Source organism: Misgurnus anguillicaudatus, chromosome 2 (assembly GCF_027580225.2).
Source record: "Misgurnus anguillicaudatus chromosome 2, ASM2758022v2, whole genome shotgun sequence".
Lineage (NCBI taxonomy): Eukaryota > Metazoa > Chordata > Actinopteri > Cypriniformes > Cobitidae > Misgurnus > Misgurnus anguillicaudatus.
Window position 1 is genome coordinate 6,783,616 of NC_073338.2, and position 27,537 is coordinate 6,811,152.

The 27,537-nt window shown below is 39.5% G+C and overlaps 1 long non-coding RNA gene and 1 pseudogene across 1 annotated transcript; one reads left to right on the forward strand and one right to left on the reverse strand.

Moving 5' to 3' along the window:
- Nucleotides 1-1,831: 1,831 nt before the first annotated feature.
- LOC141367254 (uncharacterized) lies at nucleotides 1,832-3,578 on the reverse strand. The gene is made up of 2 exons (XR_012371539.1): nucleotides 3,291-3,578; nucleotides 1,832-2,015 (listed from the first exon to the last, which is right to left on the reverse strand). It is a non-coding gene; the product is annotated as an uncharacterized lncRNA (long non-coding RNA).
- A 3,563-nt stretch (nucleotides 3,579-7,141) lies between these two features.
- Nucleotides 7,142-11,197, forward strand: LOC141367250 (uncharacterized; annotated as a pseudogene).
- The last annotated feature ends 16,340 nt before the right edge of the window (nucleotides 11,198-27,537 follow it).

Consider the following 27,537-nt stretch of genomic DNA (forward strand, 5'->3'; position numbering starts at 1 on the left):
ACATGTTGTGCAAGACAGCTGTGGCTTTGATAAAGAGAGCAACCTTATCTGGGGAATATTGGAGGTAGCCTCCACTAGTGTCATGGCATCTCCATCTAAAAATATAAAACATGTTTTTTTTTCCACTAAAGCCATTTTATTTGTCCGTTTACATTAAATAATCTCAATATAAATATACTATTTAGAAATACCTGCTCTTCCAAACTCCAAAGAGACTCTCCTGCCTGGACCTACATAATGTGCCTGGTTGTATTGACCATTGGCTCAAAGTGTTCAGCTGTGTCCTAATGCATTAATTTTTCACATGTGTGTAGTATCGGTTTGATCCATTCCTTTTAAGTTTTCTGTTTGGGTACAACCTACAAGTCAGCATTAAAGGCTGTTTTTCTTTGTTTTTAAAGCATGTATGTGTTGAAACATAATCAAAGGTTAATAAAATGTGACTTCTGTACTTCTGACACACTGATATTCATCTTACCAATTTCTGGTCTCCACAGCAACCTTTTGTCTTTACTGTCCTGATACTTATGGTGTGCATTGTATATAGATATATATTTTTTTCTCTCAAGAGTAACTAGTCACTCGCTACTTGAGTATTTATTTGTTTAGTTACTTGTATTTTTATTTGAGTAAAGTTTTTGGCTACTCTTTCCATTACTGGTTATTTGCCATGTTCTTTTCTCAGACTGAGCTCCCTGACAATCTGACAGAAATGTTTTGTTGTGTCGCAAAAATGGGTTGAATACATGCGGTTCATGTATGTCTTCTTAAGTCTGTTGGCTCTTTAGGTTTTTTACTGGCACACATCACATTTTGCACTTACTGCAGAGTGTTGAGACTGTTTACATATTTGTGCCCATATGTACATTTTATGTACTGGTTTTATTTTTGAATGAATATTTTCTAAAATTGTATGATGTTTTTGTTGAATTATTATTACACAATTCTTTTTCCAACCTTTTTGAATCTTGCCCCTGACAAATAACCCAAATTATGAAAAAGACTAAAACTAAGCATTTTCAAAAAATAAAAACTAAACTAAACTAGCAAACCCAATTTTTAAAACAAATTAAAACTAAACTGAATTTGAAAACAAAAAGTCAAAACGAAATAAATATAAAATCTAATGAAAATTTAAAAATATAATAACCTTTGTCATAATAAATACAGAAATACTGTGAAATGACACAGGGAATAAGTATTGAACACATGAAGAGAACAAGGTACAAAATGGCATAGAAAGCCAGGAGATCATCTGAAATCATGAGAGAAACCCTGCCCCCTATCATTACCAATTGATATCAGCTGCTTTAGTCCTAATTGATGGCTTATAAAGGTTTCTCATTACCCAGGAGGCACACAGGAAATACTTTATGATGGGTAAAACCATAGAACTTTCTCAAAAGCTTTGTAATCGTATCAATTTTGTTATGAACAGTTGAATGTTCATGCTGAAATATTTACCAAACTGAAATTATGTTGCTTTTATTGGTTATCAATTTTATTTAAATAAATGTATAAGTTAAATTACAATTAAGCATTAAAAGTATAATTACATAATAAGGACCAGTCTAGTACCCATTAAAAACCCATCCTGGGACCTGGTATATAACATGTGGGGGTGTAGCAGCCGATCCTGTCCCCCTTGGAATGCCTGTTCCCCTTTACACAATCATACTACTAGTTTTGCGTTGTCAGTGCCGGCCTGAGCCTCTTCGGGGCCCTAAGCAGAATGTGTTTGGGGGCCCCCCTCCCACCACGCGGACACAAATGTCATGCTCTAATGTTACATTATAAATGAATACAGTGAGGTTAAATAATGAAAAAAATCTATACTTAAATAAAATACTTTATTCTTCAATGTGTCATGTCATATTAACAGGCTATGGAATGTTAACATTGGCCAACAAGAAAAACCTCATCTGCTGCATCATCAGCTTTGGAGGCACTGACACTTGATGAAACATCAGGGGCGGGTAGAGTTGGTTGTGCTCCAAAGTACTTCAACAGTGTTCCTGGAAAAAATAGCATTGGATAAGTGCATAGTTGATCAAGCAGAATGAGTTTATTTCGCTAATTTTTCATTAATTACACAACAAGCAATAAATAAATAAATATGAGGATAGCACTGTTACATCACTACCCACCCTATAAATAAGATTGAAGTCTATTTTCATCACAAAAATCTCCCTACCCAACATGGTATTGGTATATATTCTCATAAAGTCCAATACCATCTCTTACCAAAGATCTTAGACAGAGAGCGCATGTGCTTTGCCTATGAAGCTGGAACATTACCGATGTTGGAACGTTCACTTCAACACATACAGCAATGCTAGCTAGGGGTGTGATGGATCACAAAACTCACGGTTCGGATCACATTATGGTTTTTGAGGCACAGATCTGATCATTTTTCGGATCAGCAGAATAAGGGGTTGGAAAAACTAATAAAAAATGAGGAAATTACTTACAAACATTTATAAAAAGAACAAAGTTGCACATTAAGTAAGGGCTAATATTAGCATTAGGTACAGAAATCAAATCAAATGAATCATAACACTTTATTGTATGAATTAAATATAATTATTCTTTTTTTAGAGCTACAGAAGTGATTTTCTCTTTGTCTTGGAAGGTTTGATTAACATTAATGACACAGACTTAAGTAGGTTAATTAAGGTTGCTGTCTCTTTAAGAGAAGCACGGACCTGGTTTCTGCCTAATCTATACATAAACCGTCCAAAGACATAAACAAATGTTTTTATTGGAAAAGAGTACTGTGGAGATCACTTTGTTTGTATGTGCCCTGTCAAGAACAGAAAGATTTTATGTTCGTCTCTCCATGTGTGCCCTACTAAGTGCACTTTTTACGCGGCGCGCTCACACAGACGGAAATATAGACGGTGGAGCATAAAACCGTTATGTTGTTTTCAGTGCTCTATTCCTCAAATATATGTTAATGGACTACAGTCTGACACAAAATAGCGTAACTCTCTCTAAAGTTTAAACATCAAGTGTTAGTGTTCTGATCTCTGAAGGGAGCTGGGCTGGACAATTTAAACCGCATGGGCATGCAGAATACTGCTCACTTTAGCGCCTTTTTGCGGGATAAATTGTTTAAAATCACTTGAAATCTTAACTTTCGCAAGCCTTTGAAACGCGTGCAAATGATAAACTTTCACTATTTAAGCGCATACGAGCCGAACCGTGGGTCGATCACGGTCACGGATTAACGTCGATCTGTCACACCACTAACACAATTAAACATACTTTATATAATCATGCAAACATACCTTTATCTTGCTCTTTTTTTCTCATCCTCGGTCCTTTTCTTTGTTCTCTTTTCGGCCCCAGAGGGATATATCCTTTTTTGTGACATGTCAAATGGCTCATCATTGTTTACAGTGAGTGATGACGTCGTGCACTTGCGCGCCGACGCGCAGGTGGCGCAGGTGTCTATGTTGCGCCTGACTAAAACGCTAGCACTGCAGACACATAGTTGTCTGCAAATCAAAATTTTCTTGTCTTTAATTATTCATTTATAAATTCGTATTCATTCATTTATCCATTTATATTACCTGTTTAAGTTATTTTATTGTATTAAAAAATTTAAAAAAAACGACTGGGGCGGGGGCCCCCTGGTGGCCAGCGGGGCCCTAAGCAGCCGCTTGGTTCGCTTATGCCTCGGGCCGGCCCTGTGCGTTGTTACCAAGTTACCATACATACCTTCAGAACTTATGTAGACAAGTAAAATGACTAAATGTACGGGAAGCAAATCGGTTAAAAATACTGTATTTTTCCAAAACGCTTATAGACGTGAGATTTCCCATCTTTCAATCAAAACTGCCTTGTTTCTTTTTAACTTTAAAAATTGTTTGAAAAATACTGTTTCTTATTGCTTTTCTTTCAACAAAATCTCTAGGGCACATCTATTTGAACCCAATGACTGTCACGGGTGTTTTAACTTTTTTATATTTTATAAAAAGGAGAGAGTGCTGGTTTTTACAATGAGTTTATAGAGCAATTACTAAAATTATCAACTTTATATAACCACAAAGTCATAGTGTTTTACTAAAGTAACCATGTTTTTTTTTGAGCTGTAGTAAAATCATGGTTAATTCGTAAGGGATTATCACAATATAACTAACCAAACAATTGTTTATTTGTAATAAAACAATGTATGCTTTTCGTCTGGTTGGTGCAATTGTTTAGCCAAAGTGTAAAAAAATATTGGGAGAAATGAATTGTACAGAAACAAAGTTATAGTGTCATGTCATTTATTGTGTTCACAAGAAAAACATTATGTAAACTTGTATGGATTTCCCACACACCCTGCATGGAACCATCGTCCACAGCCATCACAGGAAATCTGTTAAACAAAAATTTAAGAGTAACCATTTTTTTTAAAGCAACTGTCCATTTATATTGACATGATGGCACCCTACACAAACCAGAAATGTTCAACCATAGTAACCCAATGAACTTCTACAGTGTCATCAAATGCCTCCCCACAAAAGTATCACTTAAATCATCTAGTACAGTACAAAATGAATGAAAGTGATGCACATGGTAAATCACATGTCAATAGCATGAGTTATAGTAGACATACCTGATTGGCAGAGTATAGTCAAAGCTATTTCCATTCTGATTTGCATTATGTCTTGTGGTGTATTTAGGAAGTGAATCTGGGTATTTTGAAGAATGTGTTCTGCAAACTTGAAAAGTAACAAGAAAAGTAAACTGCAAACTCTCATTCCATTTTCATAATAATTTACTATTTGCTATAATCACCTTCAATGCAAATACACCACATAACGTAGCATCCCTCTGAAGTGGGTGAGGCAGAGTTTCACACACCCAGTGTGAATCTGGAATGCCCTTTTGTGTCATCAGGGCTCTAGAAAAATATTGAAATAAAATATATTATGAAGTATACATTAATGGCGAAAAATATCTCCACTCTTTTTAAATATGAGCAGGGTATTAAATGAAGGGGAGCCAAAAATTGTCCTGTGTGCATTAGAGAAAAACATATTTCATAATGTCATTTTCCCACACTTTCGATTGTTTTACTTCAATAGCATTGCATTTTTTAGGGTTTTTTTTTTTAAGTCAAAAAGGATAAACATTGTAGATTGATTTCAACCCAGCTTTCTTTGCTCATATTAACTAAGGGAGCTATTATTTTTGGCCATGACTGTACATAATTTAACAAGCATTACTTTTGATGTAGTGCATAAAAATACCTTGTTCTTACCAAACATGTAATTTTCTTCTTTTGGAAGGGCATGCAGGCTAAGTAATATGGCAAAATATGCAGACAACAATATTGGAATATTAGTGCAGTCAACATTAAGTGGATAAGGGGAAGATCAAAAGAAACTGTTCTTTACCACAAATACTTACAAGCAAGAACCAGTGGTCACCCTCGTTTACAATGCCCAACATGATGTCATACTTTGTGGTGTCAAGCTTGCTAATTAAAGCATCTTCTGCCTATATTATGTTCAAACAACAACTGACAAAAATTATTTTAAAAATACAGAACACCTTGTTTCTTTCTATTCTTCCCTTCCACATTTCTGTAATGGCAAATGTGTCCATATGGAATGCCTTCCCTGGTGAGGTCAAGTTGTGCTGCCTCACCATCATCAGGGACAGATATTTATAACCTTTTAAAAAAAACAAAAGCAATAACACATCGAAACATCTTCATATAGCAGATTAAACTCTTATGACAAAGGTCATTAAAATGCACACTTCACTCTCCAACTTCTTCCCAGGGCCAATCTGCAAGTCTTTGTAGAACACTTTATATGGTCCAACTTTGGACAGCAGTACATAAGTGTCATTTCCAGCCCATGCACTATTGATACCTACAGGGGGGAAGCAAAAATAACAGTTTACCGACCACTTCACTTAAATGTTACATTTCAGACTAATATTAACCTATTATCTGATGTGACTTTACATCAGCACTTACAAGAGACACAGGAGAGCACAGGCATTGCATTGATAAATCAATTGGTGATGATGGAATTAATGCTGTTAGGATAAGAGGGTGGATGCTGATTGTGCTGTGATATTGTGAGGTCTACAGGAAGGATTGAAGGGGATGGTACAGTTTCACCGGTCGTGTCTGTATGTGGTCTTTTGCACTGTGGTCCTTGTAGTCTATGGGGTATCCGTGGTGTGTCATCAAAGATTTTTAAATGGTCGGTACTGATTTTGGCATGTATCATTCCCTGTTCATCCATTAGGTCAGCACTTTTATCCCCAGTTTGAGAACCACTGCCCTAAGCAACTGACTAGTTCGCCTATAGCCATCACCGGCTATGGTCTCAGACACCTCACAAGGATATCTAGCCTCTGTGCCAAACATTAGGAAAAAGGAACTTAGTTGCCAGCTGTGTCTTGGTTCTAAGACCAAACATTATTGCAACTAGTTACTCATCCCATTTTCAGGGTCTGGAATCCACTAGTTTGCACAATTGTCTATAGTCAGAACCCAAAGGAGTCGAAAGATAGAAGAAACCAAAAGCAAAGACAAGTTTGCATTCCAACACAAAGTGTTATTGAAGCTTAACCCCTAATTGGTTCAATTTAACTTTTCCACAAGCCCATTTGTTTGTGGATGGTATGGGGCACAGAGGCTTCTCTCCACATTGAGGAAGGCACAGAGTCGTTCATTGATCTGTTTGAAAACCATTAATTATATTAATGTACAAAGAACCATACATTTATGCAAATGAACCAGCTAAAAATATTATGCTTACACATAATTTTTTCATGCATACAAATTTTTTGGGCATGTAATTAATTCCTATCTGATTCACAAACTCAGTTCCTTGGTCTTTGAGAATTCTCTTTGGTGCCCCAAACCTGTAAAAAAAGAAGTATGATGCAGGGCGACACAATTGCTGCTGATTTATTGGGTATTGCGTAGGCCTCTGACCATTTTGTGTAGTAATCTACGATTACACAAATATACCGGTTCCCCTGGCTAGTTTTGGTGACTTTGCCCACTAATTGCATGCCCAGAAGTTCCAGGGGGTTCTCCCCTTTAAATTAAAATAGTAAAATGTATTTTCAATCTGACAAATTACCTGACTGAAATGGAACATCTGTGGCCAAGCTTACATACACATATTGGGATGTATTTGGGCTCCTGTTTGATGGATGCTCTGCTGAACTGACATTGGGCACACTGCAAAACCTGCTGTTTATAATCAAGTACATTAGTCAGACATTCTGAAACATCATTTGCACAATTACATTATATTATGACATTTATTTGACCCATTTACACTTAGGTCCATAAATATTGGGACAGAGGCACATTTTGTGTTATTTTAGCTGTTTACCAAAATGTTTTCCAGTTACAGTCATATTATGAATATTGGCTCACAGTGCACACTCTCAGATTTATTTTGAGGTTATAGAGTGTGGGAACGGCGTGTCAGCAGCCCAATGCATTCTGGGAATTGGGAACACGGATGCTACTGCCTGCACTGAAATCAGCAGGGCATTTGAAATTCATTTTGATTTGTACGATAAAAGTATTGAAAATGGTGAAAGCTTGTTGTGCTATTGGCTGCCACAATCCTACTCACGACCGGCGTGGGAGTCGAATTTCAAATGACGTGAGATTTTTTAGCTTTCCGACTTGGAAACAGCATTATGGAGCTCAGTTGTCCGAGTTAACAAAGCGGCGTTGCATGGCTTGGGTAGCGGCAGTAAGAAGGAAAACCATTACCTTCAAGAACATTTCCCGAAACACGTTTGTTCACGGCGTTTTCACAAAGGTAAGTTTAACACACATCACGTCTAACTTTTGTTGTTGTTTTTACCACTAGCAACGCAAACATAGAGTTCGTTTTTTATTATTCTTGTTTATGTGAGAGTTCTGACATTCGTGTATCTTGTTTTTGTGTAACAATGGGATTCTAGTTCGCTTGGGCTCTCCCGTCTGTGTTTGTTGAGAGTTAATTTCCTCATTATACGTTCTTGTCTTGTGTCTTCGTTGTTTGTGTTATCATGCCTGCACTAACTTACATCCAAGTTTGTTTTTGTTTTGCGTATTAATCCCTTTGCATTCTTCTTGGATTATATTTACCTGAAATCATGACAAACTCTCGTAACTATTAAATAACTAAATGTTTAACATTACTAATGAAATAATTTGTTCTTTTATCTTTTAGGCAAACCAGCCTATGAAATGCTACAGTGTGATCCAGACTGGGTACCACCACTGCATCTCGGGCACACTGAAGTGAAAGCAACTCTCCCTGGGCCATTTGACCGGAGCTCAAGGAGACTGCAAACTGTCACAGGGAATAATACTTTACCACTAGATGTGACTGGCGAGAGTTTGATGGATGAAACTGCAAGAGCGGATGAAGCTGCAACAGCAGATGATGCCTTACAAGTGGATGACGCAGACGCATATGACAGCATTGCAGAACAGAAGGAATGCCATCTTTGCAGCTGCAGGCGTGCTGAAATTAATCGGTTGTTGGAGGAGAACAGGATACTGAATGAAGAGCTTGCTTAAAAGAAGATGGATGAGGATTCTTTTAAAGATGATGACACAAAGCTAAAGTACTACACTGGGCTTCCATGTTTTGCGATTATGATGGGTGTGCTGACACTGCTTCTTCCCTGCATGCAACAGGCTGGCAGAAAACTCTCACCTTTTCAGATGCTCCTTTCAACACTGATGCGCCTCAGGCTGAATCTTCCAGTGCAGCATATTGCATACATCTTCTCTGTGGATTGAAAGACTGTGTCAACCACATTCCGAGACACCATAAGTACAATGTTTAGACATCTCAAACCCTTGGTGCACTGGCCAGAGAGACATTGCTTGCAGGTCACCATGCCACATCAGTTTGTAGAGGCTTTTGGCAATTGAGTAGCAGTTATTGTGGACCGCTTTGATGCCCTTTTCATGCAAATTTCAAATATCAAAGCTAGAGCACAGACATTCTCCCACTACAAACACAATCATACCATGAAATATCTAATTGGCATTACACCACGAGGATCTATCTCTTTCATTTCCCAAGGGTGGGGAGGTCGTGTCAGTGACAAGCATGTGACTGACCATAGTGGTCTTCTTGATAAACTATTGCCGGGGGACTTGGTGTTGGCAGATCATGGATTTAACATCAGTGACAGTGTTGGAATGATGTGTGCAGAATAGTGATGGTCAACCCGGATCTTTAAGGATTCGGGTTATTCTGAGTCACTCACTAATATGATCCGGGTTGTGCGAGTCACTTGGTCAAAATCTCCCAGTTCCAATCGCTAATACTAATGCAACCAAGCAACTCAGATCACGCATGCAGCTACGAGTCTACGACTCCTCTGCTCGCAAAAAAAGGGCTCATGTGACCTGAGGAACTTGTAAAAAAACATGCATGTCCATGGTAACATTATGTAAGGAACACAAAACACAGGATTCCAAAGCAGAGATGTTTATTAACAATATGCAAGAATAAAGTCTCTCAGCCACCAGATGTGTTCCCCGGCAATGAAGGCACGGGATGATAGTATGGGGACCCCGATACGGGGCAGGGCACGTAGACCGCTCCCGTGAGCGCCGCGTCACGGGAGCCACAGGGAAGGGTAATATTTAAACCGCCGTGGAATTATTCAGCGAACTGAACCACGGCACCAACCCAAAAGGGACAGCTCACCAGCAGCAACAGTCCAGAGCTGTGATAGAGAGAGGAAACAACGTTAGTGGTAAATCAGCAGAGAAGCGCTGGACAGCGCTCAGTACTGGGCAGCTCGCTGGAGATGTAAAAAACAGCAAAGTCACAAAGCGCTGAGGAAGATGACAATAACAATGTCCTGCTGACAGTGGTAGTAATCCAATGAATCAAAAGTCAACCCAGCTGTGTCAGGCTGATGTCAAGCTTTGTTGATTTGGAACGTGAGAGGAACGTGTCCTGTTTCAGATTGACTTACAAGATCCACGATAGGCTTCGGTTAATGCAGCCACACAGTCACTCATCTGCACAAGAACATGATCTTGTGAGTGAGTCCCAGACAGAGCCGCCCGCTCCTGCACGGGTCCTGTGAGTGAACCACTCACGTCACTCCGAGTGACTCAGTCAACAAGAGGAGCCGTGTACGTCCGTCGGTGGCGGATCTTTACAGCAGCACTGCTGCAACAGTCCTCGTATTTAACATTTTTAAACATTTGCAGCTTCTACCCAAAACATTGTGCCAGTCAAATATTACAGATTAGCCTACATGAGTCAGTGGGTTAATAACACGAGCAAGGCTCGTTTCTCCTAGTCCAGGATTCAAGCTCTATGAGTTGAGTCACTCTCTGTGTGAATCCCCGAGCCGCCGACCAACTCATTGTCGCGCGCACGCATCCCTTTGTACTTGGAGCTGCAGAAAATTACGAGTGAGCTTTTGGCTCACTCGGTACCCCCAGTCGACATTTGGTTATGTAAATTAACTCGTTGTTGCAAGTTATAGAACATATGGCAGCTTATGTAGAGTTATGTGTTGTAATTCTGTTGTAAACATTTGAAGAGCTTTGTGTTTGATCCAATTTCTCATTTTTAAAGCAAAATCTGAGAGGACTCAACTGACTCGGGTTAATGGTCACTAAGGACTCATGGTTCTCGAGTCATTTTAGGGATCGGGTTAAATAATCCGAGTTTCGAGTGACTCGCTCATCACTAGTGCAGAAGTGAAAACACCTGCATTCACAAGAGGACGCAGCCAGCTGGATGCAAAAGATGTGGAGGAAACACGCCGGATAGCTCTCCTCAGGGTTCATGTGGAGAGGGTGATTGGATGTGTACGCACAAAGTACACCATACTAAATGGAATTGTACCAGTCAGCATGGTACTTCCATGTCAAGGTGAAGAAATGACATTCCTGGACAAAATTGTGGCTGTTTGCTGTGCCTTGACTAATATGTGCCCTAGCGTTGTAATTAAACCATAATAGCTTTAAACTAGGGCTGAGAAATCAATTGTTCTCGATTCATGTAAAATAAGGTTGTTTATTGATGTTTGTGTACCATAATATAGCTTTAAAAATTGCTGTGAAATCAATTGTTTGATTAATCCAAAAAAAGTTTGTTTATTGATGTTTGTGTACCATAATATGGCTTTAACCAAGTGCTGTAAAATCAATTGTTTGATTAATTCAAAAGTAAGTTTGTTTATTGATTTTGTGTACTGTGTATGTATATAAATACAGCCCTGCAGAATATGCAGTTGGTGCATTACCAATGTTATACATATTTCATACCATGTGTTACAATAAAAAATGAAAAAAAAAAATCAAATCTGTATCAAATATATATCACTTTATTTCATCATAACACACTGAGGTAAAAGTGTTGTTTACAGCAGTGGTTTTCAATCTTGTCCTAGGGGACCCACTGCTCTGCATTATTGCATGTCTCACTTATCTAACTCACCTGATTCAGATCATCAGCTCATTAAGGGAGAGAACCATGAACAGAACTGGGAGACATGCAAAATATGCAGCGCTGTGGGTCCCCTAGGACAAGATTGAAAACCACTGGTTTACATTAACGCATAATAAATACAAAACATAATAAATACAAAACATTGTAGCCTTGACAGATGCAACGTAACTAGGTTAACAAGTATCAAGACCACAGGTAAGGCAATAAATAAAAAGCATCAACAACACAGATAATGCAATAATTAAACAGAAAACCATTCAAGTTATACATTAAGTGCAACTGTAGTACAAAACAACATGTGCAATTTGTAACACCAATGTAAAGATTAAGTATCAAAAACATAGATAACAATGCAATAAGTTAATAACATTTAGATCAAGGGTGTCCAGACTTTTTTGCATGATGATCTACTTTTAAAATGATAAACCCGACAAGATCTACCAGCTAAAAACACAGTTTTATTTTTTTAAATTACATTTCAAATGGTTGTTAGGACTGTACTGTATATATTGCATATGTAATTGAACAATTCAAAACAATAACAGTGCTGATATTATTCGCTTTTAAAATACAATAGCCAGGCCGTTTATCTTATTCTGATGACTTGCACTGAATTGAATCAGACAGTTTTGCATAATCTGGACAGTTTCCACTTATAGCTAGTCTCAAACAGGCTTCCAAATTGTTATCAGTCATGGTTGACCGGTGTTTTGACTTAATAATCTTCATGTGAGAAAAGGCTGACTCACATAAATAAGTTGAGCCAAACAGTGCAGTCAATGAGGTGGCACATTTTCTGATATTTGGATATTTCTCTTCTGCAAGAAGGTTCCAAAACTGTCCAGTGGATCTTGCCTTCACTTCAATGTCAGACTGCAGTGCTAAAATCTCATCCTCCAATGCTGATGGGTTCATCCTGAAACAGCTTTCCCATGTCTGTGGCCAGGGTCTCAACGTCATGTTCATCTCCAAATGGAAAGCACATAAATGTAGCAACTGGCTCAAGTAAAGCAAAGTCTTTAAAACGTTTGTCAAAGTCTGATCTGACCTTTTCAATTTGCTCGATGTAGCGCTCACTGTCAAGTTGTGCTGGCTCCTTATCTTGATTTTGCAGTTCAGATGCAATGTTTTGGAAGTTGCCTAATTCGTGGCGCTGCAGCTTAGATGTGAGTAACTGCAGTTTTCTTTTGAAAGCATTAATTGAGCTGATCATGTTGACCACCATCTTCTCTTTACCCTGCAGCTCTAAATTTAGCTCATTCAGAATGTTAGTCAGGTCAGTCAAAAAGGCCAAATCTAAAAGCTACTGTTTATCCTCAAGTTGTTTGTATTCTGTATTTTGTTAAGACAGAAGAAACTCCTTTATCTCAGGCAGCACCTCTCGAAAACTTTCCAAGAATTTCCCCCTGCTTAACCACCTGACATCTGTATGCGCAGGAGATCAGTGTGGTTGCAGTCAGCTTCCTCCAAAAAAGTGCGTAAGAGCCATCTTTGAAGTGAGCGTGTACGAATAGAACAAACGATTTTCATGGATACATCCATGATCTCTTTCATGTTCAGCATTTTCGCACATAGAGCTTGCTGGTGTATAATGCAATGATAATTAAGGAAGTCGGGAAAAGCATCCTCCTCCTTGCATTTGGCAATGAATCCGTTAGAACGGCCGACCATCACAGGAGTGCCGTCAATGGTGATTGATACTAATTTAGACATCGGAAGCTGTGTTTTGTCGACATAGTCTTTAAATTAGCGAAAAACGTCCTCACCCCGAGTGTGCTCTTTCAAGGGCAGAAGTGTAAGCAGCTCCTCTATCGCTGTCATGTCTTTAAACACCATCCTTATAAAAACGCACAACTGCGCTGTATCACTAATGTCCGTGCTCTCATCTAATTGCAGTGAAAAACATTCACAGTCAATTATGTCCTTTCTCAGTTGCTGTGTCAAATCATCAGCGATCATTTCACAACGACGTGCAACTGTATTTCTGGATAGCTGAACAGCTTTGATAGCAGACACAATCTCAGATTTGTTTTTAAAATCCTGAAACAATGCCTCGACAAACGCGTCTTTTATCATTTGTCCATATCTTGGAATGATTTTTAATGTTTGACGAGGGTGCGACTCACCCGGAAGGATGCCTCGGTGGCTGCTCTTGCTTTTTGGCCTGAACGTGTAAAAAGTGACTTCTGACCAAGTAATTGAGATTTCAGTTCTTTCACCTTTGCTGCTCTTAGCTCGCTTTTTGCAGGAAAATCATTTGTCTTAGTTTTTATGAAGTGTTCGAAAATGCCTCTCCACATTTCCTTTCTTTGGAATAGCAATACTTGTCTGGCAGATGAGACAAATGCATTTCGAAAAAGACATAGTAAAGAAAAAATCTTCCTCCCACTCCACATGGAAATGGTATGTTTTCGACTTTTTGCTTGGTACTGCACTCATTTTTAAATTAGATTAAATTTTAGATGAATGTTTTGCTGTAAGGGGTTGCTTTAAAGAAAGCGGAGAAGTTGAGAATCCATGTGCAAAAGGTGTTTATTATGTAAAATCCCAATAAAGGCCAGCAAACAAATCCAAAGGGTTAATCCAAAATCAGAAATCCAAAGACAGGCAAAATATATCAGGGCAGGCGGCAAAAAGGCAATAAATCCAAATAAACAGGCAATGGTCAAACACAGGCAGATGCAGGTAACAGATAAACAGATGAACAGATTCAGGATACAAAAAACAGGCAGATACTAACAGGATGGCGATGTAATAATCAGCCAGGAGCAGGTGAACAGGATGTGACTTATATACAAGAACAAACAGGAAGTGTGAAGTGAAACATGGCATGATGAATATCAAAATAAAAGTCAGAACAGAGCAGGGTATCAAAATAAAAGTCCAAAATACAAAAATACACAGAATACAACTAGAACACATAACAAAACCATTACAGAACCCCCCCTCTAAAGGGCGACTCCCGGAGCCCAACATTCAAATAACAAAGTCCAAATAGAGGGTGGGCGGGCGGGCGGGCGGGCCAGGACCTCTTGGCGAAGGCAGGGCAGTTCAGGAGAGGTCCTGGGTCATATGGCCAGGATGGTCCAGGAACATGAGGCAGATGCGGGCCTGGGTCATGGGGCAGATGCGGGCCTGGGTCATGGGGCAGATGCGGGCCTGGGTCATGGGGCAGATGCGGGCCTGGGTCATGGGGCAGATGCGGGCCTGGGTCATGGGGCAGACATGGAGCTATATCATGAGGCAGGAATAGACCTGGAACACAAGGAAAGGAAGGGTCCGAGAACACTTCGGCCTCCGCCTTGGTGTCCTCTGCCTCCTTCCTGTGTCCGGGTACTACCCCCCCCAAAAAAAACTTGGGAAAGCTTCCGTGGACCAGGGTGATGATATTCCAGATGGTGGACCAGACGAATCAGATGAGTCAGTTGAGCCAGGTGAATCAGACGGGACAGGTGAGCCAGGTAAGCCAGACGAACCAGACGGGACAGACGAATCAGGCAGGACAGACGAAACAGATGAGTCGGGCAGATCAGATGAGTCGGGCAGATCAGATGAGTTGGGCAGATCAGATGAGTCGGGCAGATCAGATGAGTCGGGCAGATCAGATTCAGGGTCTTGAGGAACCTCGGGAACAACAGAGCAGAAGGCAGACCAGACGCACCACAGGGCTATGGCAAATTCAGGTAGTACTGAGTTAATGAGACATACCTCAGCAGTAGTCGATTCAGGCAGGGCGGCCATCTTGATGTCAGGTGCTGGGTGAATAATAGCCCTCATGAGTGCAGGTGTGGTGGTGATGATAGCTCTCTGAAGCTCAGGTGCTGGAATGATGGTAGCTTTCTCATAGACAGGTGCAGGTGCAGAGACAGGCAGGATGGCAGCCATTTTGGGAACAGGCAGGATGGCAGCCATTTTAGGGACAGGCAGGATGGCGGCCATTTTGGGAGCAAGCATGGTGGCGGCCATTTTGTGAACAGGCATGGTTTGTACAGGTGTGGGTAGAACAGGCATGACATGGCTTGGTGGCTTGTGTACATACTCCGGAGGTGTATCCGCAACACCCACAGTGAATGGTGAGCCACACAGCAACAAAGCAAAGTCAATATAACTTTCCAGAGACCAAATATCCATATCACGTGGCATACACAAACGCAACCATTCATCCAAAGCATTGTAGAACAAGTTCTTAAGAGTAACATCATCAAAATGTACCTGGTAACTCAAGTCCAAAAAATCATTAACATACTCCTCAATGGGGCGGTGGTTCTGGCGTAGTGCAAGCAGGGCAAAAACAGGTTTCATGGTGCTGGTGGGAGATTACTGACCTTCGCTGGATTCCGGTTTATGGCTGATTATTCTGTAAGGGGTTGCTTTAAAGAAAGCGGAAAAGTTGAGAATCCATGTGCAAAAGGTGTTTATTATGTAAAATCCCAATAAGGGCCAGCAAACAAATCCAAAGGGTTAATCCAAAATCAGAAATCCAAAGACAGGCAAAATATATCAGGGCAGGCGGCAAACAGGCAATAAATCCAAATAAACAGGCAATGGTCAAACACAGGCAGATGCAGGTAACAGATAAACAGATAAACAGATTCAGGATACAAAAAAACAGGCAGATACTAACAGGATGGCGATGTAATAATCAGCCAGGAGCAGGTTAGTCTCGCGTAGCCAGACCTTCATACTGAAGGTCTGGTGTTTTTCGCTGCTTTTTCTGGACAAAGCCCACCCACAAGCTGTTTGACCGACATGTCAAACAACCAATCACAGTTTGTTTCGTCTAGCGTCACGTTTCGGACTCCTCACAATAACGAGCCGGCTGGCAACAAGTCAGTTATTGAAATAACCAGCTGCAATCGAATAGCATCTAAATAAACAACATTACTCACCATAGAACAACGTTGTGCACTTCATCAACAGCCACACCAATGAGACGCTCCCGTTAAATGTCTGTTTGAAGCATATCTCTCCACTTTTTAGCACATACAAGCAATTCAGGAGAACCAAACTTTTTGACTCCACTAACTGCCTCAAGCAAAACTCTTGGACGTCTTTTAGAGAGTCTATGCTGCGAACTTTGCATATTTTTGAGAGTCCAATGTTTAGCTGATCATGATAACTGGTCATTATTATCCACGTGGACATGACTGATTCTCTGCATCAATGGAACGCCAGAGCTTTGTTTTCCAGGGACCGAAACTAATCGCGACACTCGCGTCTCCTGGAAATCCGGTTTATTTCAACCAATCAAAAGACGACTTTAGACATTCTCACAGGGTTTCCAGAAAAGTGTACGAAAAACATCAGACGTTCAGCCAACAGTTTGTGGGCGTGGCGTCTGAGGCTGAGACTAGGAGCAGGTGAACAGGATGTGACTTATATACAAGAACAAACAGGAAGTGTGAAGTGAAACATGGCATGATGAATATCAAAATAAAAGTCAGAACAGAGCAGGGTATCAAAATAAAAGTCCAAAATACAAAAATACACAGAATACAACTAGAACACATAACAAAACCATTACATTTGCGAACAAGTTGCTGACCGCGCCATTTCGCGCTGTGTTCTCCGAAGCTCGTGTAAGGCGCGATCAGCTTACGTATTTGTCATGACTCAATAAACAAAATTTAAATATACTTATTTAGTCAAACTTTATTTGTCAAGTGCAAGTCAGACAAACTGAAAAAGGGAAGGCCGTTATATCTAATATATAATATTATTCAAAATTAACAAAGCCTTTGGGCAGGCAATGCACGATCTACCAGCATTGTCTTTGCGATCGACTGGTCGATGTATTGGACACCCCTGATTTAGATTATAAAATTTAGTGCAACTGTAGTGCAAATACAAAAAGTGTATTATGTAAAAGCAATGTAAAGATTAGAGATGAGCGGTACGGATAAAACACTTCTGCCGAGTACGAGTATTATACGAGTAATACGAGTCAATATCTGTACTCGGATTAAATGAAAATCATCATTGGGTAGCTGATTGTGTCAACGTTCTGTGATAGGCTAGTAGTAAAAGCGCCCCTTCCCTACACACATACAGATGTATTGTGTTGCTGTGTCCCGCTCTGCTTACTCACACACAGAACAGCTCTCTGTCTCTCTCACTCGGGTTCGCGGTTCTTTTCCATTAACGTTTAGGGCAGTGGTCTCAAACTCCCTGCCCGCAGGCCATTGCGGCCCACCCTCTCTCTCTCTGCAGCCCTCGTCACCTTTTAAAAATATAACACAATCTGGCCCGCAGAAAGATTTTTATTCACTTTGTTTTATATTCATTTGATTTTTGATTTAAACGTTCATATGTTCGTTCACATGTCGCGTCTAACAACGCGTTAAAACGAGTCAAAGCATTACTTTCCAAAGTGCTCGGGAGCGGAAGTTGCGCTCCATGTCCAGGGTTTATACAGAAATCCTTAAGTTAAATTTACTACTTTTTACTACCTTTTTTACTACCTTCAGAATATTTTTTAAAACCATCACGACACTGAATGGCAAGTGTTAATCAGCGACCTTTCTATTATTTACACAGATTTTGACATATATAACATACAAAAAAGAATTAAAGTGAAAAAAATTCTTCTGACTGAAATATTTTTCAGGGCAAGTCATATTCCTTTACCTAACACTTTACGTAGGCGAGACCAATAGCATTTTAAGGGGAGATTTTTTTTGCCATAAATTCCATATTGAAGTCTCCTGTTGCATATATAGGTAGCTGTAGTTTGCAGGGCATTTCAAATTAAGGCGAAACAGCTAAATAACTCACTATACTGTTTAAAAAGAAAACATGAATATTACCACCTTAAATAAATCTTTTATTAATTATTTATTAATTGTAACTGTATTTATTTTAGCATTTACTAATAATTTTTTAATCAACATTGAAACTGTTAACATTAGTGAATGCACCATGAACTACCATCAATTACTGTAATGACATAAACAAGAATTAATTAATGCTTATATACTCTATATTTTTCATTGTTTGTTTATGTTATATAATGCATTTACTAATGTGAACAAATACAACTTTTTCATATCATATTATTCAGTACACATAAACAAATAATCCAGGGTCTGTTCTGTTCACACAACAGCTTACAGTCACAGCTCTAATACAGTAACGTATGAATATAAACCCTGAACGAGCAGTTGTGTACAAATCGCACAGGATGTCTGTAACCATAGTGAATGAAATTAAATGACTGTACCTTTATCAACTAAATATTATGTTACAATAGAGGCAGCGCTTATTTATTTTATGCGCAAAAGTTTCTGCTGTTTACTTTCTCCTAAGACCTAAATGGTCGTGTTTATATGAGGATATTTGCAAAGACGGGATTTTTGAGGCATATGTGTTATTTAAGGCCAATAAAGCGGCAAAAATACGTACAACACAAGCTCAATGAGAAACGAATGGGCGGCTAGCGTGCTCCTCTGACACACAAACAGCGGACGCACTGTTGTTTGTGTTTGAATGGTTAAAATCACTTGTTTTTAAACTGCTGTGCTTAAATATATGTACAAATGTTACGTTTTTGTGACCAAACGCAAATGCAACTGCAAGAACCGACAGGTGGATGACATCAAAGTCCCGCGAGACCATTTCGGAAGCAGTCTCCTCTTATGATTCCTCGTCAATCGCTCTCAAGGAATTTGGATGTCATCCGCCTTTCGGTTGTTGTGGCGCCACATGAAGTTTACCCACGGGTTAAACAAACCCGCTGTACCAGCCATGCACTGGCTATATCAGCATAGCATTAAAAAGCGTGACGCGGATGATCAGTAACGTGAGAAATCATTTACCCCCAAAATACAGGACCCCTTGTGCAAAGACACGCAAGTTACCTGTTTGGTTTTCTTAGCCCACGAACTGAAGGGCTTGCCAATCTTCATCATTTCGCTAAGCCAAGTCAATCGTCTTTTACACCTTTATCGATCTTCAAAACATCGGAGCCTTCCTGCATTATAAGTTTGACCATGCTAGCTGAAATAAACTTTTACCTCAGATTAACGTGATACAGTCAGAAAACCCGGAGTGGATCCGGTGCGTAGTGATAACAGAACGCTTACAGTGGAGAGAGGAACGTGATTTGGCTCCACTCCAGGCTTTGATCATATCCCAGAGACGAAAGATCTTTCATTATTTGCCCAGGTATGCAGGTGATTTGAACTAATTTCCAGGCATCATAACATTACAAAAGGCACTCGAAAATTTACTACCTCGTCAGATGACGTTTACTACTTTTTACTACTTTTTACTGGCCTTAATTTGGCATATTTTAATTTACTACCTTTTACTACCTTTTACAACCCCGCGGAAACCCTGATGTCATGGGTTGCGTCACCCGTTGCTACACAGCCATTAACCGCGCGCTCCGTGAGGTCGAGAATAGCGGAATGCATGATCGGATTTTAATTCCTCAACTGAACCTCGCGTCAATCATATCATATTGTAACCAGTGGCGGCTGGTCACTAGGGGGCTCTGGGGCGCCGCCCCCTTAAAGCTGGCCAGAGAGGAAAGCTACTTTAACATGTTACCAAAAAGTTAAATATATAGTGCAAATTAATACATAATAAAATCATTTAGTTGTACAATTTCACTGTTAGTCATGTTATAATTTATTTAAAACAATTAAAAATCAAACTTGAGTTCGTTGTGTGTGTGTCATGTTTGTGTGTCTGGGGCGCACCCCTAATGAGTGTCTATGTAGGTCAGGAAAAAGGGTAAAAACATGTGACCTGAGGCTGAGCTCTAAGTCGCTGGTTTTGGATCCGCCCTGGGGCGCAGGACTGTGCGCCCCAAACACTCCCACTTATGTTGTAAGCGAATCAATATTGCTTTTAATGTTTTTTTACCTCCTGTGATTGGATCGTTCTTAGTAGTGATGGTCAACCCGGATCTTTTCAAGGATTCGGGTTAATCTGAGTCACTCACTAATATGATCCGGGTTGTGCGAGTCACTTGAGTCACTTGGTCAAAATCTCCCAGTTCCGATCGCTAATACTAATGCAACCAAGCAACTCAGATCACGCATACAGCTACGTGTCTACGACTCCTCTGCTCGCAAAAAAGGGCTCATGTGACCTGAGGAACTTGTAAAAAAACATGCATGTCCGTGGTAACATTATCAAAAACATAATTGTAAAAGTTCGGTGTGTGTGTGTTTAGTTTCATTTCATAACGACAAATATATCAACACCACGTTTAAAAGATGTGAGGCTTTGTTGAATTGGGACGTGAGAGGAACATGTCCTGTTTCAGATTGACTTACAAGATCCACGATAGGCTTCCGTTAATGCAGCCACACAGTCACTCATCCGCGAGTGAGTCCCAGACAGAGCCGCTCGCCCGCTCCTGCACGGGTCCTGTGAGTAAACCACTCACATCACTCCGAGTGACTCAGTCAACAAGAGGAGCCGTGTACGTCCGTCGGTGGCGGATCTTTACAGCAGCACTGCTGCAACAGTCCTCGTATTTCAAATTTTTAAACATTTGCAGCTTCTACCCAAAACATTGTGCCAGTCAAATATTGCAACAGATTAGCCTACATGAGTCAGTGGGTTAATAACACGAGCAAGGCTCGTCGGATTCAAGCTCTATAAGTTGAGTCACTCTCTGTGTGAATCCCCGAGCCGCTGACCAACTCATTGTCGCGCGCACCGCACGCATCCCTTTGTACTCGGACTCGGAGCTGCAGAAAATTACGAGTGAGCTTTTGGCTCACTCAGTACCCCCAGTCGACATTTGGTGATGTAAATTAACTCATTGTTGCAAGTTATAGAACATATGGCAGCTTATGTAGAGTTATGTGTTGTAATTCTGTTGTAAACATTTGAAGAGCTTTGTGTTTGATCCAGTTAATGGTCACTAATGGTCACTAATGGTTCTCGAGTCATTTTAGGGATCGGGTTAAATGATCAGAGTTTCGAGTGACTCGCTCATCACTAGTTCTCAGAGTCTCATAACCGCATTGGAGATTGCTGTGTTAACTGATAGCTACAGTACAGATCAGTGAAAACAAGTAAAAATATCTTGAGATGAAGGAAATATGCTTTTATCCTTACAAAATCACCCTATACAAGGTATTTAATTGATGAATAAATAAAGGATTAAGAAGCTTGGACCAGATCGACCAACGGAGTCAAATGATGGCAGTCTGTGTGCTCCACCACTTCTCATGGCAAACGGAGTTGGCTAGCTGGATATCATGTAAGTCTTGAGTTTTATTTTTTTTCCCTGTTTGCTGTTTTAAAGTCTAAATGCGTGATAGACGTGCAAGACATGAACTTTTGTGGCGCGTTTGAGCTTGTGTTGCGTGGACATAATGAGAGCGAGAGCTCCTATAATCCGTGATATTCCGTGGCTTGGTCAACTTTGTTGTTAGTTTTGTTGTTGTACAGTTTTGTAGAGTTTTAAAAAAGCACCCACGAGAAAACCACTGTTTTTAAGGAAACTTCACGAACCGTGATATTGAGCTGATGGACTGTAATTACTCCCTGTTGTGAGGGAAAAATGAGCTTGTGCTATTGCTATAAAAGCAAAAAGAAACGTACGAGCCTGTGATTAGGCAACTTTAATGTCTCTTTTTGTGTGTTTGGTCGCGTTAAACGAAAAGTCTTTGACGGAGAAAATTGAAGCAGAATAAAGAAAAATGTGAACGCCATTTTGGCAGATTGCCCATACAACTCAATTTGAGAATGTAATTCCTATGTATGTCCAGTTGGTGGCAGTGTGTTGCTCAAATGACGCCCTGGTTTCTAAACATTCTCGCGATATTTTGATGTCATACACTGATTGGTCTGCGCATGGCTGCTGAAGTTAAACACTACAGGAGTGCTGCAACAAGACGCCTGTCTAAGGTAAAGATACAAAATCTAATGACAAGAGTCTGCATTAACTCATTCACCGACAGCCTTTTCGAGAAAAGTTGCCCACCTGCATTTTTGTGATTTTAACAAAATTTTCACAAAATACCTTGCAGGAAAAATTATCTTCTATAAATATATAAACATACAAATTACATCAAATTAAAGAACACACCCTCTGCTTTCAAACAAACAATAAAGAAACAAACAAACAAACAAACAAAATGGGGAAAAAAACGTTTCATTTTATATTTACTTTTTCTACTTAATTTAACCACTGAAATATGGATATTTCTCTTAAAAAATACAACATTTTGAGCAAAAAGCTTAAAAAATTGCGTTTTTGTAAAGGAATTTATGTTAGAGATCAGACTCAGAATGACTATCAAACATAAAGGCAGTTAAAATAAATCATTAAATCTTTTTAAACTCCGTTTTTTGATAAATTATCTAGTAGATTAAATATGAACTCATAAATGACGAGATAACTCGTCAATGGGGGTGAATGAGTTAATCTGCCTTCATGCGTTTATTACAGAAGATGGTTTCAGATGAGTTTAGTTCAATTCAGATTTTTACATGTTTATTAATATTTTAATCGCAGTAGTATTTTGTTATTTGATTTGTTCATATTTGCCTGTTCAGCATAAAGCTCCGTGTTTTATTGCCTCCGCTGTCACTGAGAAAAAAAAAACATTAATTCATCTGCTTCATGTGATGGTAAAGTGATGCACGGTCTCCGTTTATCTGTTCTCTAAACAAATGAATAAACACATTTGACTTGTATGCTCGTCTTGTAAGTTTATGATTAGAAATGGACATGTGAACGAAAATGAAAATAATTAAAACATGAAATTACGGATAATAACTGACTGTGAAGGACTCTTTACAACGCTGTTTATCAAAAAAATGAGGGAGATTGAAAAAGTCTATCGCAACCTCTGTGTGTGTGTGTGTGTGTGTGTGTGTGTGTGTGTGTGTGTGTGTGTGTGTGTGTGTGTGTGTGTGTGTGTGTGTGAATGATTACCTTGATATTAGTTAATTACAGATTCATAGTACATTTATTTTGTGCGTTTGATTTCAACTGTAACATTTTCAGTATTTTAGCTAAGTAGTAGCCTAATGATACTCATCACCTGATAAATGGCTTTTAGGAGTACTGCATTACTACAGTAAAAGTTTGATTTTGAGTGTGTTTGCGCCCCACAAATTTTTTAAGCACCAGCCGCCACTGATTGTAACCATGCGATCACTTAATCTGGTTGGGACTTTGTAGTGTTTGTCCAGAGAAGATTTGTTACTTCCGGGTGGATACTCAACTGTTACTCAAAGAAGATTGAGCTGCGGTGGGGTTAGTTCACATCAAGTTACAGCATCTAATGGAGACACCGCATATGGGGGTAGTAATGCAACACATTTTAAACTACAGATAAGAAAAGAGCCATCAAAAAGCCCAGGTTAAGAAAAGAGAAAAGAAGAGGAGAAATGTACAGAGGATAAAAGTATGTATACTGCTATAATATGTATATGTATAATATTATGTAGCTTAAGTTACTATACAATTACACATAGAGCAGTATTATTATTATTTTTTCTGTCCAACTAGCTTATGTAAAATTGACTACCCATTCAAAAGTTATGGGATCACTTTCACTTATTAATATTTTCCCACATATAATAGAAAATTCATTAAAACTGAAATAACAAAGAACATAATGAAGTCAATACTATGACTGAAAACAATCCAAAATAAATAAAAAAAGAAACACTTAACTTTAGTGGTAATTTTTTATAATATAGTTTATAAATGTATAAAGGGATGAAATGTGTTAGTTTAGTGCAATGTTATAATAATTCTTAGTTAAGATAAGGATTTAAAAGATTTACTTAGGCTACTTTTATAAAATAATGTATATTAAAAAGATAAAACCACTGCTTATATATTTTCAAGTATTATTATACATTAAATAAAAGAAATTAAACATGACACTTACAGAAATATTGTACCTTTTTGAACGTTAAAATAGCTCTGCGGCCCCCGATGAAATGTCAGTCCTAGAAATGGGCCCAACCCAGTTTGAGTTTGAGACCCCGGGTTTAGGGTTTCTTCAGCTTTTTACTTCGGGTTGTAACGTTAATAATACGTACTTACTAACCAGCAGAGTTTTGGTAAACGTGGGTTTGTTCAGACGTGAATGCGACTCACAATGCGTCTCTGCCTGTCTGAGAATTTTTTTCTTTTTTAAACCTTCAGCTGTCTCTAACCAGTAACCAGACACTGAGTGTCTGACACGTTTTTGCTGTATTTCATAAAAAAATAAAGGTATTAAGCTAGTGTTATAAATATTACAAATTAATTATTAAGCCACACACACTCACCTGGTGTGGAAATAAAAAAGAACCATAAAATAAATAAAAATAAAATAACACTGATCATAAAAAAATAAAAGTTAAAAAATAAAGTTATGTTATTCATTACATTTTACTTCATAATTGCATACTACAGCACTGCATTGTTTGATTTCATTGTTGCAAAACTTGTTCTGTAATATAGTTCGTTTGCTATCATGATCAAAACCATTGATCTGAAGCTCAATCCTGATGCTGTCCTGTAAATATTTTTCTAATCCGCAATAAATATAACAATTTCTGATCAACCCATATATTAATTGCATGCTAAAAATAAAATACTGGTTAAAGCCCCGCCCATTTCAAGACAAACTCCGCCTACTTCCAGGTTAGGCCCCACCCACTCAGAGTACAGATACAGATAGTTCATATGGTTAACAGATACAGATAATGCTGTACTCGCTCATCCCTAGTAAAGATTAAGTATCAAAAACATAGATAACAATGCAATAAGTTAATAACATTTAGATTATAAAATTTAGTGTAACTGTAGTGCAAATGTAGTGTACATTATGTAAAAGCAATGTAAAGATTAAGTATCAAAAACATAGATAACGATGCAATAAGTTAATAACATTTAGATTGTAAAATTTTAGTGTTTATACAACAAGTGTAATATGTAACAGCAATGTAAAGATCAAGAATTAACAACATAGATAGCAATGCAATAAGTGGAAAAAAAGGTAAATAGAAAAAACTATTATTAAAGTACACAATTGAAAAGACAACTTAAAATACAAAAAGAAATTTGTGCTCCACTGTGTCAGTGTGTACAGGAGGTGCAAAGCCATGACTCAGTTTCTGAAGGTGCCTGACTGAGTCCTACACAGCTGAGGTGGAACCACTGAACTGCACATTTTTTATTGTCACAAGCCACCATGTCATCCAGATCTTCAGGCCCTCTGCAAATGCACCAAAGTCTTGTGTTTTCACATGCTTGTGCTCTTGCTCTTTTTCTGCGAGATTGCTGTAATTCCTTTGAAACGGGTAACTTTTTGGAGGCGTGTCGAGTATAATAACAAGACACAAGCTCAGGGAGTGAAACTTTGTGGAAAAACTCCTGGGCCCTCTTCAGAAGTGTTGTCCAGAAGTCTGCATCCGGTAAGACCCGAAGCACAGCACAGTCTTTCTTGGTCCACACAACAAAGTCACAATGCTGTGACCCAGTAACGAAGATTTGTGTTTGTACTTGGCTGTAATACAATGTGTTTCTGTTTCAAGTGCAACATTCCATCAGTTACCTGGAGACAGAAATTGCTGTCATCTGTACAGGCCTGCAGGATGGAGCTGTTGCAGTGCTTAAATGAGCATTTAATTTCTAGACAGCCTTTCCCACAGCACGTGCAGTAAATGAGGCCATCAGGTGATGCCCCAACCTCAGGAAATAATGGATTTATGATGAATCCACATTGCTCCACCTTTTGGTCTTTGTGCTGAGGTGCTGCTAGTGGGATATAGGCCTGCCGTGTTGTTTCTTCAATATCTATCCCCCATCTGATGGCAGCTGAGGTTGCAGTTTTTTTGGGATAGCACACTTTTGACACAGATGATATAGCTGGTTTCTCAACACTAGTGGACACAATGGCATGCATACTGGAAGCTGTTATTCTTCCTGGTCTTGATGTGTACCAGACAGACGATCGATGTTGCAGTCTTTTCTGAGCATCCACTGCAGCTGCCTGTATCTCTGTTATCGCAACCAGGTGTGTGAGGGTCTCGCAATGCTGGAGCAGGACAGGTAGCTCGCATCCATCCTTTCCTATGTCACAAATATGCTGTAGGGACATTTGCACTAGATGTGGCTTAACAGGATCAATATAATGATGATAATAATCATCCATCACAGAAAGACAAACAGCCTTGCTGTGAGTGTGCAAAATCTGAAGCAGGGCTGCTAGGTCTGAAAGCGTGGGCTCATGTGCACAGTGCCTTGCGGAGCCTAAACGAGTACGTATCCCTGACATTTCTCTCTCCCCACTGATACGCTGGTCAAGTGCTGCTCTCTTAGCTGCACCAGAGGAGAAGTCGATCTTGTGCTCCACCTCAGCTTGGACCTTGTCAACGTTAGCAGGCATCATCCAATAAGCTGGAACATCAGTGTCAGTGTTGGTTCCCCGTATACGGACTGCTGTTTCAATTTTGAAAAGGAGAGCACCAACATGCGTGCAAGACTCTGCTATGCCAGCCATGCATGTGCAGTGTGCACACTCCACCTGGCCACTAGAGTTGAGGATCACCCATGACTTGAGCGGAGGTTCATTCAGGCGTTGCGAGTGCAAAACCTATAATATAAATAATACTAAGGTAAGTACAAAATAACATGATTAAAGATGTTTCTGTTATTAATTATGTTATATGAACAGACCTCACACTACATATGTAGATGAACAGACAGAGAGACAGAGACACGCATGCACAAAGACAACCCCACCCACAGACAGACAGACAGACACGCACGCACGCGCGCGCAAACATACAGACACATAACCACACACACAGACAGACACACGCAAATGCACACAGACACGCAAACACACAGACAGACAGACAGACACACGCAAATGCACACAGACACGCAAACACACAGACAGACAGACACACACACACACACGCAAACGCACACAGACACGCATGCAAACACACAGACACACCCACGCACGCAAACACACAGACAGACACGCATGCACACAAACAACCCCACCCACAGCACAGACAGACACACACACACACACACAAAACCACATATGTAGATGAACAGACAGAGAGACAGAGACACGCATGCACA